Below are 15,253 nucleotides of genomic sequence, written 5' to 3'. Positions count from 1 at the left end.
AGAAAACAAGAAAGGCAATCAAGTTTTCTTGTTAAATGTTAGCTTTGAGGAACATTGTAATCAATCATTAATGGTTGCCGAATCAATATAAATAACCTGAAGTGGCTCTAAGCAGCGGGGCAGTTTCTGTTTACAAAGGGATGAATATTGATGTGGCCAGAATTTGTGGAAGTTCATTTCACACAACTAAGCCTTCTCCATGGGGGACGGGATTGGGGAGAAAAATAAAAAGGATTTCAATAAAAATAAATAGCTTGGACCAGACATATGGCTGACTACTAAGAAAAACAACTCATGATACTATCTCTCTCTCTCTCTCTCTCTCTCTCTCTCTCTCTCTCTCTCTCTCTTTCTCTTTCTCTCTCTCTCTCTCTCACACACACTCCATGTTGGAATAACTTAGAGATTGCTGTTGATTGCTGGTTTAGCCACACTTTACAGATTGACCAGTAACACAACTATCTTGGCATATCTCTTCAGCTGTGGCTGGTCCTGAATACCACAGAAAACAATACAACACAAGATGTCATTATAATGGTGGCCATTTTCGGCATGGGGCGACTGCCTATGCATAATAGATGGCTGCAGTGTACAGATGGAATCTGTGACCCTCCCAATCCTTTAGATCTCCCACACTGACTCAGGCAGTTTGACCAATGGTCAGGGATGATGGGAGTTGTAGTCCAGCAATATTGAGGCCAGAATTTCCTCATCCCTCTTCTACAACAATTCCCCTCGAAAAACAGTTTCAGACATTTTTAAATCTCTGCTTGATTCTTTTTTTGACTCCTAAATTTGTGGATTACTTGCTCAGCACTAGAGCACTTCAAAGGCCCGTTTTGTTCCGAAATTGGGAGCTTATCTCTAACATTTTTAAAAGTGTTTACAGTTATGTCTTTTGTAAATGGGAATGAATAAAAGCCAGGAGATGGAGAGAAATGCTTTTAAAGTTTTTAAGTGCTCGTTGTCTGTAATGAGGACAATTAAAATAATCAACATTGTAAAAAAAATGGCTTTTAATAAAAGGTCTGGTCTGACTGTGGGCAACTCATTGCAAATCAAAACGAAACACTTTGTGGAGAATGTATCTGAGCCGTGCTCGTATTCTGCACTTGATTTTCTTTTCTCTAAATGCCTCCCAACATCAATGTCTAATTTGAGGCCATTAAGAGTAAGGACTAGGAAAGCTCTCCAGGCCTCAGAAAACTTCACTTAAGCAAATGTCTGTTATTACAAAAATCATTCATGTACCCTCTGCTCTCTGTTCTTCAAGCAGAGCTGTTTGAAATGTATGTATAAAATATAGTTGGATGGGCAGTGGTGGGGGAGCATCTTAGTTGTGACCAGACAATGACAGTGAGATATTACAGAGAAAAGCCGTGCAAAGGGCAGAAAGCATGACACAATCCCCTCAGGGTACATATTGCAAAAGCTGATTCACAGTCAGAGTGCCATTTTAGATTTGTTTTTGTTTTTTCCCCTTTTCTTTTCAGGAATTAGGTAGAGCAAGGTGCAAAGAGCTTACTTTAGTATAGATTCTAGATTAAATTCAAGTACCTTTTAAGAACAATACAGTGGTACCTCGGATTAAGAACTTAATTCGTTCTGGAGGTCCGTTCTTAACCTGAAACTGTTCTTAACCTGAGGTACCACTCTAGCCTCCAACTGCCGCCACGCCGCCAGAGCACGATTTCTGTTCTCATCCTGAAGCAAAGTTCTTAACCTGAGGTACTATTTCTGGGTTAGTGGAGTCTGTAACCTGAAGCGTCTGTAACCCGAGGTACCACTGTAGCTGGAATTACTTCTTCTGCCTCATCATATTTCTAGCAATCAAATTGTATGTTGGTCAGGGCTAGGGTTGCCATATTTCAGAAAGTGAAAATTAGTTTTGCCCAAATTGTTGAGCTTTTTTATTATTAGTGCAAAAACGACATTTTTAAGAAAAACCACGAAAAATGAAACTGCCAACATGGATTGCTGTATGTCTGAATTTTCCCAGATGTTTCAGCGATTTCCGCCAGACACTGCTTCCAACGCCAGGAAATTCCAGATGTATGGCAACCCTAGTCGGGGCCTTCTCTACAGCAGCCCCCAGACTTTGAAACTGTACCTAACTCTCTTTGCTCTCCTTTCTGGTGTCAGCTAAAACAATTCTCTTCCATAATGCTTTTGAATGAAAAATGAGATGGTCTCTAGCTGCCTGGGTTTTATAGTTTTTGCTGTCTATAAATTGTTGGGTTTTTTTGGCAGATAGCTCACTCAGTAGAGCACAAGACTCTTAATCTCGAGTCAATGTGTTGCCCTCAGATTTGCTAGACTACAGCTCCCACCCTCTCTGATAATTTGCTATGCTGCAAGGGGCTGATGGGAATTCTAGTCCAACAACATGTGGAGGGCACCATGTCTGCTTTACCTGAAATGGAGAGGATTGCCCTCACTAAAGGAGGGCACATGGTCACTCTACAGCTCATGCATCACACTCTTCATTTGCATGACTGTGAGTTAAGAATGCTGTCAAAATCATTGTGCAAACCAGGTTCTAGCTCCCCAGGAGGAGAACAGCAAAATTAACAAGGATTTAGTACACGTTTCTTCATCTTCCCTCACTGTAAACATGCCTTTACTTCTCAAGGGTTGCTCTGTTCCTCTGATTTGACAGTGAGAGTCTGTTTATCTCTTATTTTTGCCAAGGGTCCCAGACAAAATGGTACAGAGAGTGCATCTGAATTGTAGCAGCTGAGGGAATAAATAATCTTAAAACAAATGTTAAAAACATGCAGATGACTCTTCCCTTCCATACTTTAAGAGGCTTCCTTTAGAGAAGCAGAGTCTGTTCCCAATCCTAGCATGCCACTGCGGACAGGAAGCTCAGTAGACACGAACGGGTGGAATGTATTGTCCTGATATTACAGTTTACACCAATCAGGCATTTTTTTCCACAGAAATCCCCAAATCCCTTTCCTGTTCAGATGCTGCAGTTATGTTCCCAAATCTATGAAGGTTGGAGCAGGAACATACTTTTCCTGTGATCTCGCCTATAAGCCTTTTCCCTTCCTTACATTATCCTCATGCCTTCCTTTCAACATCAGGACTCTCTGGAAAAATGGGTATGTTTCCTGATGCAATAAGAAGTTGTCAGCAGCATGCAATCTCAGCACTAGGAATGATTTCTATCAGCTGCTTGGACATGTTATTGCCTCCAGTTATTACCAAGCAAAAGTAAGCATAACCACAAGCACGTTATATACTTTCTCCTAAAAAGTAAAATAGATAGCGTGAAAGTATTTAAGTTGGCATAAAACGACTTTGGTTGCTGCAGCACTGAATTATAGACTGAACTGTGATCTTTGACATTGCACTTAAAGTAAAATCAATCTAATTTGATTTTACACTGTAGAAGATGATCATGCTGCCTTATAACCCCAAACCTTCTCTCTGTTCCTTTCACATATGGCCACTGCAGAGCTGGGCAGATTATTGTCTATTACACATAGATGTGGGACACACTTTAATTTCATGTATTGCTAATTTTAATTAGTTTTAATGGTTTTAGCTACTTTTTATTGATAATTTTAATATTTCTTGTAAACCACTTCAAGATTTTACTACAATTGAGTGCTACATAAATTTAGTTAAATAAATTTAAAATAATTGGCAGAAAAGGAGTGACGTATCACCTCCTCATCTGCAGACTGAGAAGCAGGTCTGTGTGTAGCTAATTGGTGGGCTGGCCCTGGCTAGTCTCTCAGTGCAGCAGGTCATAGTATCATCAGATTATTCGACAGCAAAATGTATTTCGTCAGAGAATATAAAACGTGTCTGTGTCTGCAGAGGAGTGATCCTAAATGATGGCTTACAGGATCCTTGTTGGATTGTTGCCACTTATGTTGTACGCAGTTTTGTCAACAATGTGGCACGAGATATTAAGGAGAACATATCATGAATAAAGATCTGCAGGTAGATTTGAAACAAACCTGACATTCTACCGGTATTTCCTACAGTAAATGACAAACCATGGAAGCCAATGTTCCAATGGTCTTGCGAAACTCCCATAACTTTTCAATTCTTCTCTGTGATTTATGTTGTGGAATAGCTTGGTCAAGAAACATTATGCACACTCTACAACTGACCTCTTGTAAAATTCTGTAGGCTAATGAGTTACGACTATGCCTAACCTAGCCAAGTAAACCATTGTCTCATTTCTCCTCATGCTGCTGTACTGATCCTAAGCTGACCAGCTTTTATTAGGTATTTATGTGCAATAAAGAAAAATAGGAACAAGCTTCGAATCCAGAATTTATGGCCATTCATTTTTGTGTGTCTTTTCATGAGACAAACAAGATCTCCCAATAACAAGTTAAGAAGTCACATTCCCCTGTCACTGCTGCAATTGAAACATTATGAGTTAGCTATACATCTGCACCACATTCTGCAATGTAGATGTTTACTAGGGGTGCCATATTTCAAAAATTAAAAACCAGGACACCCCAAAATTGTTGAGGAACTCAAAAGTTTTTGAGCTTTTTTTTACGACAATAGAAAAGAACAGAAATTTTCCATTCACTTGCTAAAGATCCAGGACAAAGCACTGCATTTAGGAAATTTCACCCAGACCTCAACTCCACCTTTGAAATCCCAGCATGGCAGCCCTATGTCTACTTAATCTAGTGCCTGCATCATGATGCTAATTTGTACTAGTTTGGGGAAGGGATGTAATTTAGTGGGTGGAGCATCTCTATGCTCTCATTGCAAGTGTCTGAACAGCTAGACTCTCTTGCATTAATGTTTTGGATTGTTACTGTTGTTTGTTATCTCTGCTGGTGCTGGAAAGCTGTTGTTGCTGTTGTTGTTCAGTCATTTAGTCGTGTCTGACTCTTCGTGACCCCATGGACCAGAGCACGCCAGGCACTCCTATCTTTCACTGCCTCCCGCAGTTTGGTCAAACTCATGCTGGTAGCTTTGAGATCACTATCCAACCATCTCGTCATCTGTCATCCCCTTCTCCTTGTGCCCTCAATCTTTCCCAACATCAGGGCCTTTTCCAGGGAGTTTTCTCTTCTCATGAGTTGGCCAAAGTATTGGAGCCTCAGCTTCACGATTTTTCCTTCCAGTGAGCACTCAATGCTGATTTCCTTCAGAATGGATAGGTTTGATCTTCTTGCAGTCCATGGGACTCTCAAGAGTCTCCTCCAGCACCATAATTCAAAAGCATCAATTCTTCAGCGATCAGCCTTCTTTATGGTCCAGCTCTCACTTCCATACATCACTACTGGGAAAACCATGGCTTTAACTATACGGACCTTTGTTTGCAAGGTGTTGTCTCTACTTTTTAGGATGCTGTCTAGGTTTGTCATTGCTTTTCTCCCAAGAAGCAGGCGTCTTTTAATTTCGTGGCTGCTGTCACCATCTGCAGTGATCATGGAGTCCAAGAAAGTAAAATCTCTCACTGCCTCCATTTCTTCCTCTTCTATTTGCCAGGAGGTGGTGCTCGCTTCGGCAGCACATATACTAAAATTGGAACGATACAGAGAAGATTAGCATGGCCCCTGCGCAAGGATGACACGCAAATTCGTGAAGTGTTCCATATTTGCCAGGAGGTGATGGCACCAGTGACCATGATCTTCGTTTTTTTGATGTTGAGCTTCAGACCATATTTTGCGCTCTCCTCTTTCACCCTCATTAAAAGGTTCTTTAATTCCTCCTCACTTTCTGCCATCAAGGTTGTGTCATCTCCATATCTGAGGTTGTTGGAAAGCTAGAGTATTCAAATATTATATCACTGGACTGTAGGTTACATTTTAGCCACACAAAAACAGTTTCTTAAACACATGCCACTCTCCTGCCTCTAACCAGGCAAGCAAGAGGCATTAACACAGTTCAATGACATATTCCAGCCAGGCAAAACAACAACAACAACAGCCAGAAGAAGAGTGCCAAGTTGTAGATGTGGCTTAGAGAGAGGAATGTGTGGCTAAGCAGGATGCCTGGCCTAGGAAGAGGCCTGAGGGCTAGAGAGAGGCGGCCAGGATTGCTGCATTGAGTCCCTATACTAGGGAAAGGGGAAACATTTAATTCAATTCACATTTGAAGGCAAAGCTGCAGAATTTACATTTTCTGAAACAATGCATAAACCAAAACACACTTAAAAATTCACAATTCTCTGAATTTTGCAATACAGTCATCCAGTAACTAGTATGTACAAAAATGGATATACTTTGGTAAAATGTTCATATAAATGCAGATATTGGCGCAAACAAATGCATCAAATTAGGGAAATTGCTTTGTAAAAATTTGTATAGTGGGCAGAAGTACATATAAAATGTGTACAGTAACATAAATTTGTATAAAAATGCTGAAACATTTTCATGACCAAAAATGCAGACTGATGGAGAAATATGGAGAACAGCACATAAAATTGGAAAAAATGAAAAATTGAGAGAAATTTAAACTGACATATTCTCCCACTGCTTAGATTTCTTTTATGGTGAAACTGGATTAATGGATAGAGGAATACGGTATATACCTTCTGATTTTAACATAATTTGATATGTTTCTCTACAATATGGTAAGACAGAGAAAGTGGGTTAGCATGCTCTGTCTCAGGATGGGTAAATTAGATTCCAGGAATTTCAATGAGTATATCCCTAGCAGATTGGGAATCAGGAATTATAAGAACTCAATAAACTGAGTATCTGCCAGGGTGGCTTTTACTTATGGAATTCAGAGGCCGAACTGTGATTTTGAAGGTCCCTTCCAAGCTAGCTTCTTTCTTTCTTTCTTTCTTTCTTTCTTTCTTTCTTTCTTTCTTTCTTTCTTTCTTTCTTTCTTTCTTTCTTTGGAGAAACAGTGTTTTACCAGGTTTAAACAACTTATGGTCTGCGCCCATCTTAAATCTTTGTGCCTCCATATGTAGGACTATGATGACAGCAACAGATGTCTAAATTGTAGGTTTGGCAAGCTCTGATATGTTCTGCTTTATCAGACACATGCACTCTAATTTAACTGTTCCAAGGTCTTCCAATCCTTTTGTGCTCACTGTTGCTGTATGGCAGGTGCTTTCTAGCTAATTAGCAACCTGTGATTAAACCATAAAGTGACAGGAAGTGGCAAGATAATTTCAGCTGCAGTCATCAAGGCACTTGGGCCAGAGTAGTGCAACTGACTTTCTTGGGATTGGTGGAAATGGCAAGATGGCAGCCCTTTAGTAGGATCCATAAACTACTAAACTGGTATGCACAACAATTGTTTTTATGAAGACTTAGCTAGCCCCGTTAAAGTACATGGCTTTACTGCCAGCCTTCCAGTGTAGTGTTGGCCTCAGTGCATCAGCAGGTGGGAGAAGGTCAAGGAAGCATTTTTAATTAATCATGCACTCATAAATGTTTGTTTACATGTAGTTTCTTAACATTTCATAAGCAAGACTTGCAGTGTATTTAAGTCATCTTTACATTCTTGCATGCATTTACAAAATGCAAACAATCTGCTAGTGTCTCAGGGTGGGGGTGGGACACCTTATAACAAAAATGGGGAAACACAAGCTATCTAACTTTTCCAAAACAATCCTGGAATCACATACCGATCTAAATGAAAATAGTTAAAAATACATTATTTCTATTAGCTACAAAAGACTTAGTATAATACCAAAGAATATGGTTAGTCAACCAAGGACCAAGGTTGTAGGACCATCATCATATAGACTAATACTATTAGCGATTTCAGTTCTCCAAGTGCTGGTCCTTATGTCGACGAATAGCAGCTTCCACACACAAGCAAGGGGAATCTGCATGCTCAGGTGAACTCCAAAGTTTGGAGAAGTGCAGCAGCAGCAGCAGCAACAACAACTACTTTAGGAAAAAAACAAGTAATGTGGACAGACTGAGCATGCTTAGTGGCCACAGAATGCAGGTAGGCTGTCAATTAATTAATTAAGTAAATAATATTGATTGTGCAGAACATGAAGTGGGATTTGAAAAGCAACCTCCCCTCTTTAGCTGCAAGGAACCTGAAAAGTGAGACAAACTATTATAATTTGGGATATTTGTCAGCCCTCCTATCTAGGGGCTGATCTGGCAACAGAAACACCACCCAAAAGGTGATTTGAGATCATGAAAATGCGAGCATCTGTGGCTGACATCCTTGTTTTCATCTCCCCCCCCCCCCGAGGTTGCACTGCATACCAATGCAACTATTAAAACAGACATTTATAGGGAAATTGCGTAGAAGAAGGCTTTGTCCAATCCATTTTTGTTTATGTAACAAACACTATGCTAAGCAGGTGTTCTAATATATTCAGACTAGCACCGAAAGGCATGTTATTTGTTAATCAAATAATCTGTACTCAATATATTCTCTGTGGTTCTCGTTGACTATTCAAGAAACCTGATACAACAGCAGAAAATAAAAATCATAATTAAAGGTGAGTTGGGGACTGACGGCTTGGAAACAGATATGTTTCATAAGTTACAGTGAATCAATTTTTAAAATTACTGCTTTATGAGTATGGCAAATGCTGTCTTGTTAAATGTGAATATCAAGATGAACATGCTCTTAAGAGTCTGTAGACAGAACCTTGAAGAGAAGAGTTTCTCTGATTTGGCCCACCTGGAGGGAGCATGGGTGATGTGCGTCTCATTCGGGGAATGGCAAGCACCCAGCATATCTCTGTTGATCAGCCCTTCAGGAGGACATGCACTGACTCCTCCTTATGTCTGTAGCAAGCCCAAAGCTTTTCTTGTGAATCCAACCCTTGCTTTTGAAGAACTGTGAAAAGCAGCTGTGGATCCTGCTCATCCCATGAAAACTAAAGGAATAGGCAGGTTCCAAGATAAGCCTCTTCTGATGTCCTCAGAAATGTTGGCTCATTCTCTAGTGATTGTTTGCCATAGCTGATCCTAGCGCCATGGGGAAATGTTCTTTTTTTTTAAAAAAATAAAATGATATTTATTAGAAGTTTAAAGATTACAGAAAAAGGAAAAAAGGAAAACAATAAAAAATTTAACAGAACATACATTACAATACATAAAAAGAAAAACATAAAAAACAATACAACAATACAGCAAAAAGAAACAAAAACACTAAAACACACACCCAATATTCCATATATTTACCTTTCATTTACTTGTTTCATCGACCTCCTCACACCTCCCTTTTTTGTATTCTAGTTCAATTAACTATTTCAGCAAATTCTTTCCATCTTTCTCAATTTTTGTTCTATAATTTATCTTAACGGTCCAACCTTAAATTTTTTCATTTTGGCCCATTATCAATCAGCTTTTACTTAATTCTTTATTGCATTTTTGCTAAAACCATATAGCTTCATTCCAGCATCCTTCTAACATTCATTAATTTTGCAATGTTTTTGTAAATATACTTTAAAATTTTTCCAATCTTCTTCCACCGACTCTTCTCCCTGGTCTCGGATACTGCCAGTCATTTCCGCCAGTTCCATGTAGTCTATCACCTTCATCTGCCATTCTTCCCTGGTGGGTAGATCTTGTGTCTTCCAATACTTTGCGATAAGTATTCTTGCTGCTGTTGTGGCGTACATAAAAAAAATCCTATCTTTCCTTGGCACCAATTGGCTGACCATGCCCAGGAGAAAGGCCTCTGGTTTCTTCAGGAAGGTATATTTAAATACCTTTTTCATTTCATTATAAATCATCTCCCAGAATGCCTTAATCTTTGGGCATGGCCACCAAAGGTGAAAGAATGTCCTCAGAAATGTTGGCTCATTCTCTAGTGATGGTTTGCCATAGCTGATCCTAGCGCCATGGGGAAATGTTCTAAGGCAGACACAGTGAAACTCCCTTTCATGTACTAAAGCCAGGTAACCTACACAGTGCCTTCCAGAGTTTGTGGGCTACAGCTCTCATCATCCCTGATCATTGACCATGCTAACTAAGGCTGATGGGAGTTGTAGTCCACAATGTTTGGAGGGTACCACATTGGCTATATCCCTGAGCTAAAAGTATTTATCTAGTTATCATCTGAAGAAAAAACATTGGATGCTCCCCAAACCTGAAGATAAAGCAATCCAAGTGCAGTCACAAGAGCAGGCCCTGAGATAGCAGTGGACCTCTCTGGGATAGCAAGAGAATTGCTCAACATGCTCAGTAACTGGAGGGAGGGAAAGGAAAGATGCTGTTTACAGTAATTTTTGGCACTGGGCCTTGCCTTTGTTCTCTGATTTTAATGCTTTATTTGTTTTCATGTGAGCCAAGGCCTCTCAACCTGGCTTGAAGGGAAAGGTGAGGGTGGGCCTTGCTTCCCTCCGTCACAATAATAAAATGATGGCTTGGCTGAGGGAATACATTGAATGCCTGCAAGAAGCGTTCTGTGAGTCGGACGTCTAGTCTGCGCCACAGGAAATGTTTATAATGAGTTGCTAATTATTTCTGAGGCCCTTGCATAACACAGATGACAGGGAAACGGGATATCAAGGGATGGCAGCTTGTCCCATTCTCCTGTCTAGGCCTGTCGATGTTCCAACCTCTTGGCCCTTGCAAGTTTGGCACTAAAGCACAGTGAGTGGCACTTAAGAGGGAACCACTGCAATCAATATATTAACTCTGTTCCCAACAGCAGGCTGTGCATCTTAATGCCATTAAATGTTTTGTGTAGTGCACATTTTCGTACAAGATTGTCATCCTGGAGTACAACATACAGACTGGGCACTTACCATGGAATACCTATGCTTTGCTTGAATCATAGAATCATAGAATCATAGAATCATAGAGTTGGAAGAGACCACAAGGACCATCGAGTCCAACCCCCTGCCAAGCAGGAAACACCATCAGAGCACTCCTGACATATGGTTGTCAAGCCTCTGCTTAAAGACCTCCAAAGTAGGAGACTCCACCACACTCCTTGGCAGCAAATTCCACTGTCGAACAGCTCTTACTGTCAGGAAGTTCTTCCTAATGTTTAGGTGGAATCTTCTTTCATGTAGTTTGGATCCATTGCTCCGTGTCCGCTTCTCTGGAGCAGCAGAAAACAACCTTTCTCCCTCCTCTATGTGACATCCTTTTATATATTTGAACATGGCTATCATATCACCCCTTAACCTCCTCTTCTCCAGGCTAAACATGCCCAGCTCCCTTAGCCGTTCCTCATAAGGCATCGTTTCCAGGCCTTTGACCATTTTGGTTGCCCTCCTCTGGACACGTTCCAGTTTGTCAGTGTCCTTCTTGAATTGTGGTGCCCAGAACTGGACACAGTACTCCAGGTGTGGTCTGACCAGAGCAGAATACAGTGGCACTATTACTTCCCTTGATCTAGATGCTATACTCCTATTGATGCAGCCCAGAATTGCATTGGCTTTTTTAGCTGCCGCGTCACACTGTTGGCTCATGTCAAGTTTGTGGTCAACCAAGACTCCTAGATCCTTTTCACATGTACTGCTCTCAAGCCAGGTGTCACCCATCTTGTATTTGTGCCTCTCATTTTTTTTGCCCAAGTGCAATACTTTACATTTCTCCCTGTTAAAATTCATCTTGTTTGCTTTTGCCCAGTTCTCTAATCTGTCAAGGTCATTTTGAAGTGTGATCCTGTCCTCTGGGGTGTTAGCCACCCCTCCCAGTTTGGTGTCATCTGCAAATTTGATCAGGATGCCCTTGAGTCCATCATCCAAGTCGTTGATAAAGATGTTGAATAAGACCGGGCCCAAGACAGAACCCTGTGGCACCCCACTAGTCACTCTTCTCCAGGATGAAGAGGAACCATTGATGAGCACCCTTTGGGTTCGGTCAGTCAGCCAGTTACAAATCCACTGAGTGGTAGCATAGTCAAGACCGCATTTTACCAGCTTCTTTACAAGAATATCATGGGGCACCTTGTCAAATGCCTTGCTGAAATCAAGGTAGGCTACATCCACTGCGTTCCCTTCATCTACCAGGCTTGTAATTCTGTCAAAAAACGAGATCAGGTTAGTCTGACATGACTTATTTTTCAGAAATCCATGCTGACTATTGGTGATCACAGCATTCCTTTCTAGGTGCTCACAGACTGTTTGCTTAATGATCTGTTCCAGAATCTTCCCTGCTATTGATGTCAGACTGACTGGGCGGTAATTATTTGGGTCCTCTCTTTTCCCCTTTTTGAAAATAGGGACAACATTTGCCCTCCTCCAGTCTGCTGGGACTTCGCCTGTTCTCCAGGAATTCTCAAAGATGACTGCCAGTGGTTCTGAGATCACATCTGCCAGTTCTTTTAATACTCTTGGATGCAGTTCATCTGGCCCTGGAGACTTGAATACATCTAATCTAGCCAAATATTCTTGTACTATCTCCTTAGTTATTCTGGGCTGTGTTTCCCTTGCTGAATCATTTGCTCCAAATTCTTCAGGTCGGGCATTGTTTTCTTTATCGGAGAAGACTGAGGCAAAGAAGGCATTGAGGAGTTCAGCCCTTTCTGTGTCCCCTGTTTGCATTTCACCATCTTCTCCTCTGAGTGACCCCACTGTTTCTTTGTTCTTCCTTTTGCTACGAACATACCCATAAAAGCCTTTTTTGTTGCTTTTAACCTCTCTAGCAAGCCTGAGTTCATTCTGTGCTTTAGCTTTTCTGACTTTGTGTCTACACGTGCTGGCTATTTGTTTGAATTCCTCTTTGGTGGTTTCCCCCCTTTTCCATTTTTTGTACACATCCTTTTTTAATCTTAATTCAGTTAAAAGTTCTTTAGATAGCCACCCTGGTTTCTTTAGGCACCTTCCATGTTTTCGTCTCATTGGTATTGCCTGACGTTGTGCTTTTACTATCTCCCTCTTAACAAACTCCCAGCCATCATGAACTCCCTTTCCTTTTAGTATTGCTGTCCATGGGATCTCACCCAGCACTTCCCTAAGTTTTATGAAGTCGGCTTTCTTAAAGTCAAGAAATTGAGTCCTAGTATGCTTGGCTGCTACTTTCCGCTGTATAGTAAACTTCAGAAGAGCATGATCACTCGCGCCTAATGATCCTTCCACATCTACCCCACTAACCAGGTCATCAACATTGGTTAGGACCAGATCTAAAATGGCTGTTCCTCTTGTTGCTTCTCCCACTTTCTGGACAATGAAGTTGTCTGCAAGGCCAGTGAGGAATCTGTTTGACCTTATGCTCTTGGCTGAGTTTGACGTCCAACAAATATCCGGGTAATTGAAGTCCCCCATTACTACTATCTCCCTTCCTTTTGCATGCTTGGCCATCTGTTCCAGGAAGGCAGCATCTATGTCCTCCGTTTGGCTTGGGGATCTATAGTAAACTCCCACAATGAGGTCTCTGTTATTCTTCTCTCCCTTAATTTTGACCCAAATGCTCTCACTTTGGCTTTGAGGTTCTAAATCTTGGATCTCTTCACAGGTATACACATCCCTGACATATAACGCCACATCCCTGACATATAACGCTTGCTCAGGGTGTTTTTTCAACAAAGCATCTGCATGATGTTATTCACCAAATGATGACTGGATGACCACCTGTCAGGGATTCTTTAGCTGTGACACCTACATGGCAGGGGGTTAGGCTAGATGACCCTTGGGGTCCCTTCCAACTCTACAGTTCTATGGTTCTATAACCCATTTGTGATACCGGAACAACTCGTTCACAATATTAAGCCCCCGAACTGGATGCTCCGTATGTTGTGCGGCTGACCTTTTGGATTCAGGCCAATGAAATATGAATCCATGTAGCTTCCCTATCTGCACAGCTTGTTCAAGCCAGCCAGAAACTGGTCTTCCCTTTAAAATAATGAGGTAGACATTTATTCTCAGAAAGGTCAGCGATGACGTCAGTGGGCAGGGAGACATATCTCCTTTGGTGCCCAACTGGTGAGCTCGTCATTCTCTCACTAAACAGGGATAGAGCGAGCTATCTTGAGACTGGTTTGGGGCCAAACTCACTGTTTTGTTTCTGGTGTTTGGACACTAATTTTGGTGTTTTTCATCTCATTTCTGGATTGTCTCCTGACAGCCGGCACTGTGTCCTCACCCACCCCCAAGCTTCAGGGCTATTAAGCAGTTTTACAAGAATTGTTGGCACTTATGATGCTTCCTATCACTCCTGTGAAGGGAGAATTTTGTTGCCAAGTTTCCGGTCCTTGCTTCCTGCTTTGTGACAAGGAGGCTCTCCAGGGAACTCAATGGAGCAGAAGAGAGCAGGGAAGGATGAAGTCAGGCCAGCGATAATATCACAGCATTGCGAGAAAGTCCAGCTGGACATAGAGGCCAAATTCTGCTCCATGACAGGATGTCTTCTTCCCCAAACTTCTCTGATACTGCCAGGGATCATTCAAAAACCAACAAAAAGGGATATTCCAGAACCTAATTGGGGAGCCTGTTCCTTTGCTGAAAGGCAGCGAGGAGAGGAAATTCTTCCAAACATTTGCAGTGGGTTGAATCCAGGTGCATGTGAATGGTGTTCCACTTGCATATCAGAGATTTCCTGCCATTTCTTTACTTCTGAAGCCATTTGGTTTCCTGGAAAGCCAGGGCTCCTCTAGAATGTTGTTGAATATGGCCTGTGGGACTGAAGCTGGTTTGTTGTGTGTGAGAGAGAATTGGCAGCACTTAGGCATTTGTGTGAGCTGGAGATCCTACCACTTAAGGGCCTCTTTGACACTTGCCCTCTATATTATCTATATTCCTTTCTTCAGCACATACGGCACCCATTTCTTCCTGACATCCTGTTAAATATTTGAAAGTGCCAATTTGTCAAGGGCTAATTAAAGGTTTATGAAGGGGCATGAAGACTTCCTGCCTATTGCATATTTATGTGCCAATAGACTTGACATGAAATAGATACTGCCCATGGAGGCATACAGCTCCTTATCCCTTTCTGAAGCGAGTCCGTAATTTGTTTTATGAGCTGAATATTCCAAGGTTATTCAGCTGTTCCTTCCATAGTTTGAATTCTAGCTATTTTTTCCTGGTAGCTTCCCCTCCCCAAATCTTTCCAATTTGTCCATGTCCTCTCTGAACTGTGGTATATTACTTACAGATAGTCAAAAACTTTTCTTTTTTTCGGCTGTTGAATAAAGTTTTCCAATCATTCTGTGTTTCAAAGTGGGCTCCATGCTTTCCTACAGATAAGTAAAGAAGCAATTAGAGAAGCTTACTTGTAAAATGCTTAAGTTGCCTCATGACTTGCTATGTTGGACTCCTTTTTCGATTGAAGTGTGGGATAAAACACTTTAGCTCTACAAATAATAAATTTGCCAGTCCGTTTCCCAGTTGATCAAATGAATTTACTCTGATGTCTATCCTTTTGGGGAAGTAGAT

The 15,253-nt window shown here is 41.3% G+C and overlaps 1 protein-coding gene across 1 annotated transcript in view; it reads right to left on the bottom strand.

Annotated features, from left to right (window-relative positions):
* Nucleotides 1-13,715: 13,715 nt before the first annotated feature.
* Nucleotides 13,716-15,253, bottom strand: part of SH3TC2 (SH3 domain and tetratricopeptide repeats 2) — a 54,441-nt gene continuing 52,903 nt past the window's right edge. The window contains exon 19 of the transcript XR_014520931.1: nucleotides 13,716-15,054. The gene's annotated coding sequence lies outside the window, so the exon portion shown is untranslated. The remainder of the gene's footprint in view (nucleotides 15,055-15,253) is intronic.

This window comes from Podarcis liolepis (genome assembly GCF_965112155.1).
Source record: "Podarcis liolepis genome assembly, chromosome: 2".
In the NCBI taxonomy this organism is placed as follows: domain Eukaryota; kingdom Metazoa; phylum Chordata; class Lepidosauria; order Squamata; family Lacertidae; genus Podarcis; species Podarcis liolepis.
The sequence above is the reverse complement of the archived record's forward strand: the minus strand, read 5'-3'. Positions and strand labels throughout refer to the sequence as shown.